The following is a 6,109-nucleotide window of genomic DNA, read 5'->3' as shown; positions in this document are numbered from 1 at the left end:
AAATAACCATTTTCATTTAATTTTTAAAACAGGTAGAAGGTGGAGACGGTCAGCTCAACAAAAAGGGAGAGAGGTACTGAACCGATGCTATGATTAAGTATAATTAGCATAATAATTAGCATGTACCAGAGTCTCATTTGAATCATCTGGGACTTATTTTATATTATAAGCACTATCATGTTTATAACATGAATTCTTTTGTAAAGGACGTAATTGGCTTTTTAATGGAGAATCAAGAACTGAAGACTTCACTGACTTAGTAATTAAAGAAGAGACAGAGTGCTTTCAGAAGCAAACCAGATCTGGAAACAAAAGAAAGAAGAAATTAGCAGCTAAAAGACAAACAGAGATTCTATTGCAGTGTCAGCCCTGAGTGAGGCATATTATAAAATGGGTAGCTCAAGTCAAGCAATCTGTTTGGTTCATAGCCGTGATATAATAATCACATACCGCGGCTATGACGTCTAATTCCTTTGCACTTAATTCAGTATCACTCTGCCTCTGAAAAAAAAAGTTAGACTAATGTGTTGTCACGGTTGCTTAGCAACAGGGTCACTGGAGGATCACTATCTGATGAGGGTCTTGACACTGGAGATTATGGCCGTGCTGTAGATGGCCAGAAGTGTGAAACCTCTCAGAGCTATTGGCAACCAAAAGTCAAGGATCAGAGAAAGTGGAACAATATCCTCGCCACGCAAAGCAACCTCCACCTGACAAAAAATGGCATGACAAGTACAAGCAGTTATCAAAGTCATCCCACTGACAGTTTTTCAGTGGTTGCACAAAAAAAGGCAACATACTAATAATGAAAATAAATAGCCAATGATTAAATTAATAGCCTGTGATGCAAAAAGAAATACGCTAGCTGCTAGTGTACGTTCCCGAGCAACCGCATCGGTATGTGCAGGCAGCCAGCCTAGGAGGGCCTATTTTATTGTGAGCATTATTATTTATTAATAAAAAACTATTTAAATTGTAATGTGTCTATAACGTTTCTTAATGCCATACTTATGGTCATACTTCTGCCTCAAATCGGCCCCAACAACGCCCCTTGATATAATTACAATATCATGAGCTATTGTTTATTTTTTAATTATATAATTATAATATATATTACATTATCAGTATAATCATTTAATTTAATCCAGTAATGAATGAAAACACAAAGGAGGAGGCCATTAAGTCTCCCTTTTCGCCTCATTGTCTACATTATGTGGCAAGACTCACAAAATGGTTGGGAAAATGAAGGAAGGTCAGTAAAGCTTTTAGATCGTGGCCCACGAAGTACAGTGTAAATATTATGTCAGTACTTGGGGGAGAAAACCAATTTCCTTTACTGTAATTCTTTATGCATGCTCCTTAAAAAAAAAGGAGAAAACAGAGAGAAAATTGACATTTTGTTGAATGTATGGATAGCTCACCACCACTAGTCTTTATACTGTATGTGTGATATAATAAGATAAAGTAATATGTGTCATAAATATAGCCAAATACATATACTTTCAATCACAAACCAACTTTATTGAGGTTTATAAAATAATATCATACACAAACAATATAATCACGCATACAGTAGACACACAAACAAAGCAACCCACAGCTACTGAATAATACATAAAAACACGCCTACCAAGTCAAGATTGTCACATTATACATTATATGTTTTATTTCATGTTACGTGATTGCTCTAGTGTCTCTTCAGGCAATGATGGACCTCTTCAGTTTTAACACCACATGGATGTTTCTTGTTACAACAACATACCAACGTATCACATTATAACGAGAAAAGTTTGTTTTAACGAGATTCATTGATTTTGTGAAATAAGAATGGTTTGGTGAAAGTGAAATCTTGTTATTTCATGAAAAGGATCTTGTTAAAACAAGAAAAGTTTCTCACTGTGACAAGAAATTGAAAAAAAAAAAAATGTTTTGCCATAGTGGCAGCAATACGCTGCCGTAGCTCCCCACAATTTTATTATCATTTTAAAAACACAAAGATAGCTATTTTAGAGCTATAGATATTAAGGCACACTCTTCTTTGTTTTGTTTCCCCAGCAATAATAAGGTAAAAACAAATTAAATATTGAAATTATTTTGTAATCTATAAAGTCACACCTTTCTTTGCTTTGTTTCCCAGCAACAATAATGTACAAAAACTATATTTAAACTATTATTTTGAAATAGGTTCTTAATTCATTAATTATTCCATTGTAATATCAACACTCTTACCCCATTTTTACCTTTTTTTCATGTCTTGTTACCTGGCAATAATATAACTGTGCCCTGGAATTATTAAATAGGTACTCAGTAACCTAAAACAATGACTTGTTATTTATTTCTAAGTCCCTCTTAATCACAAAGTTGTTACGCCAAATACACAAACCGTTCCATCCCTAGTAGGTACCCAATACATGTTTTTCAATATGCGTCATTTACAGGCTGTGATCGAAAGTTTTACCACTTTGCAAACAAATAAGACAATGCTGTAATACCTAATGGAATCATGTCTTTACTGTTTTATAAATACATTATGAAGATTGGTTCATTAGCACACATGGTGCTCGGCAGGACGGAAAAATAAGAACCAAAAACATTTCTGGGTACTGGTCCCCCTCTCTTCCTCCAGACCAACCCACCATACTGACATCAATTTTCATGCACTACTAATTACACAGGCAATTAATAGACTTTTACCTCTGCAGATTACCAAAAGTCCCAGTCAACACAAAAAGCAATAACAAAAGAGATGTTCTAAAAAAGAATTATAAAACAGGGTTATTGGTAAATGGACAATACATATGGACTCAAGTTTGAAAAGACTGAAAAGCCTGTGAAAGGATTATGTAAGGCTCCCTGCAGAGCCTCACCGATTGCAAAGTAATGGGCTTTTTCTTTCTTGAACTTGTATCGTGTTGCACATAAAGAAACTTGCACACAATGCTGGCCTGTCCTCCAACACAGATAAATGGAGAGGGTTATTGTTGGAGTTTGTAAAGTACTCTGTGTAGTGTTGCCTCCAAAATCAAACTTTATAAAAGACAAACTCCAAAGGGGATCTCATGACAAGGCCACCGTAATGCAGTTTGGTTGTTATTTAACAGTAATGTCACTAATGCACTTACTCAGTACCACCGAACCCTTTTTTGACATCTGCATAGGCTGCTGAGTGCTCCGTTGACATTAAATATACAATGCAGACATCAGCCCGAACTGAGCCTTTGTAAGGCATTAACAGTTAATGCGGAGATGGCGGTGTCACATTTTCAGGGATGTCCCTGTCTGCAGAGCAGGATCTCTCTCTGGCAGACAGGAGCCGGACAGAGCCCAGAGGAAGGGCGGGTAATACTAATTCAGCAGCCAATGCACTGCCAAGCTGTCATTAATCTCCAAGCAGCGCCAATGCTTTGGTATTAAACATTTATACCATTTGCATACAAATCAGAATTCCAAAGAAACCTAATGTCAAAGCCAAGGCTGGGGTAGAAAACCTTTCTTTATATATCCTTGTGGGGCTGGTGTGTGGCTCGTCATTCAGCTAGAGCAATGGATGGGAATGAGGTCAGTGCCTTGTCTTGTTATGTGAAACCCCCAACCCCGATCCGCCCATGAGTCGACAGATAATGAACCGTTAGGGCTTAAAAATAATCACATTTAAAATACAGAATTTTGTCTATTGTATTATAAATGGGATTCATGATGTGCTGCAAATTTAAAGACATATTAATGTCACTTTGTTAATGCCCATTAGTATTTCATTGGTTAGTGCATGGTATTGTAATTCCAATGCAGTGTGAAGCAGCTCATGCTCAATTCAGTGGGTTTAATTTCCTTGGATTCACATCCACCCATCACATTCCATTTAGCTCATTGCACGCACGTATAGTGAAAAACCTCCACTTCATTTTCAGCACTTCAATAAATGATGTGCGAATGGCAGTCAGTGCCTTTGGCAAAGTCAAGAGGTAGGCGGTGGGTGTAGGGTCTTGACAGCCTTCACAGGTCTCTCAAGTGTGTTCACAGCTCAGGTCAACTGCAGTCTTCCCTAGAGGTTGGCCTGTAAGCAGTGGCCTGGCCACAGGAGATAAGGGTGACAAACATGGAGGCCACCACAGGAGGAAAATTGCACAAACACAGCAGGGCAAACAGAGGGCAAAAAGGCTGTGGTATGCCCGTGTTTTGCTGAAATGCAGGGGCAGTGACCCTTATGAATTGGATATTCTGCTCTCCAAAGCTTTAAGAAAATGAAGTTCTTTTGGCTGGGTGAACAGGTAAAAGGATGAAAAAATGTTGTGTTTGCTATATGATCTTTAGCTGCAACTCTGCAGTAGCTCAAACACAGGAATAACTTTTTGGGTAGGCTCCTCTAGTGCCAATAAGACACTGAATTCAATATTAAAATTTAAATATATCAGATAGTCTCATGGTAATGGGGAGTGGGAAGCAATTGCAAACCAGGAGAATCTGAAAGTTAGGCCTAGAAGGGTAACCACAAAATTTGCAAGTGATTGAAGAAAGAAAAAGACACTGGAGATCCTAGAGTATATAGTGAACCCCTATAGATGATGCAGGGTTAGCCCCCCATCTTTCTTCCCTATAAGAAAATCTCTGCCCCTGCAGGGGACATAGAGGGGCAAATGAGACCCGCGGCCAGAGCCTCATCAATATAGCTTTTCATAGCCGCTGTTTCATTGTATGGTACAATCATAGGGCCTATGGGGAGGTAAGAAGGAGGTCTTCTGTTAACTGAATACTTCATTATGTTCAGCGTACTCTACGGGGACTCCGATGGGAGTGACAGAACCCGTAGACCCGAGAAGACAGGGTGAGGGGCTCAAGAGCCCCAGGAGAAGAGATATCGCGGGGTCAGAGGAGGAGGTGGAGGCTACAGGAGAGGGAGAGACGAGAGGGGTAGCCATCGAAGAACTGGGAAACTCAAGAGCAGAGGCGTTCATCGCCACCGGGAACTTGAGGGCTCAGTTGAACTGAGTCGGACATGACACGGCGAGATTCACACTCAGGACCCCAAAACCGCCCCCTGATAAGATAATTGTGTTCCTTGAGCCATGAGTAGTATAGGACTGGTTCGTTTGCGCGTGCATGTGAAATGCGTGTGTGCGCGCGCGCGCGCGTGTGTGTGTGTGGGGATACAGGTGAACCCTTGGTGACCCTGGTGTCCTTTTTGTAACCCTAGGGCTGATGTTAATTATTGGTAGTTGTCCAAAGGTGTCTGCTGTAAGGTGTTATCAGTTGCTCCACAACAAAAAAAGAAAGACCCCATCCTGTGGATCCTGATGCAGATAAAAAATACAGTTGTATCCCAATATGTGTCTTTTATTACAGTATCATTAAAAGTTCAAACAAACCCTGCTACCTGTGACCAAATGTTTTTGCCTTTTTGGTGTGCCACAGAAGACCCATACTGTTGATCCTGATTCAGATAAAAAAAAAAAAGTCAGTTGTATCCAAGATGTTATCAGTTGCTCTGTAAACAAAAGAAGACCCCCTCCTGTGGATCCTGCTTCAGTGAACAAAACACAGTTGTATCCCTATATGTGAACTCCGATGCATCCCAATATGTGTCTTTATTACAGTACCATTAAAAGTTCAAACAAACCCCTGGTCCCTGTGACCAAATGTTTTTGCCTTTTTGGTGTGCCACAGAAGACCCATACTGTTGATCCTGAGTCAGATAAAAAAAAAGTCAGTTGTATCCAAGATGTTATCAGTTGCTCTGTAAACAAAAGAAGACCCCCTCCTGTGGATCCTGCTTCAGTGAACAAAACACAGTTGTATCCCTATATGTGAACTCCGTTGTATCCAAGAGGTGTCTTTTTTATTACAGTACCCATAAAAGATCAAGCAAACTAGGGTTTGCTGTGGTCAAAATGTTTATGGCTTTTGATGATGTGGTGGTTGGTACTGTTTGCAGGCTATAGCAGCATGGATCCTGTAACCATATGTTTGTTTGTGAGAGGGTGTATGGATTAGCGTTGTTCGTAGTCGATATTAACATGTATCCAGGACAAATGGTGTGAGAAGGGAAGTATGTCATCTCCTTCATGTCATCTCCTAAAATTCTTTATGAGATGTATCTGTGAGAGGGGGGTGG

Source organism: Sebastes fasciatus, chromosome 14 (genome assembly GCF_043250625.1).
Source record: "Sebastes fasciatus isolate fSebFas1 chromosome 14, fSebFas1.pri, whole genome shotgun sequence".
Lineage (NCBI taxonomy): Eukaryota > Metazoa > Chordata > Actinopteri > Perciformes > Sebastidae > Sebastes > Sebastes fasciatus.
Note: the sequence above shows the minus strand (reverse complement) of the source record.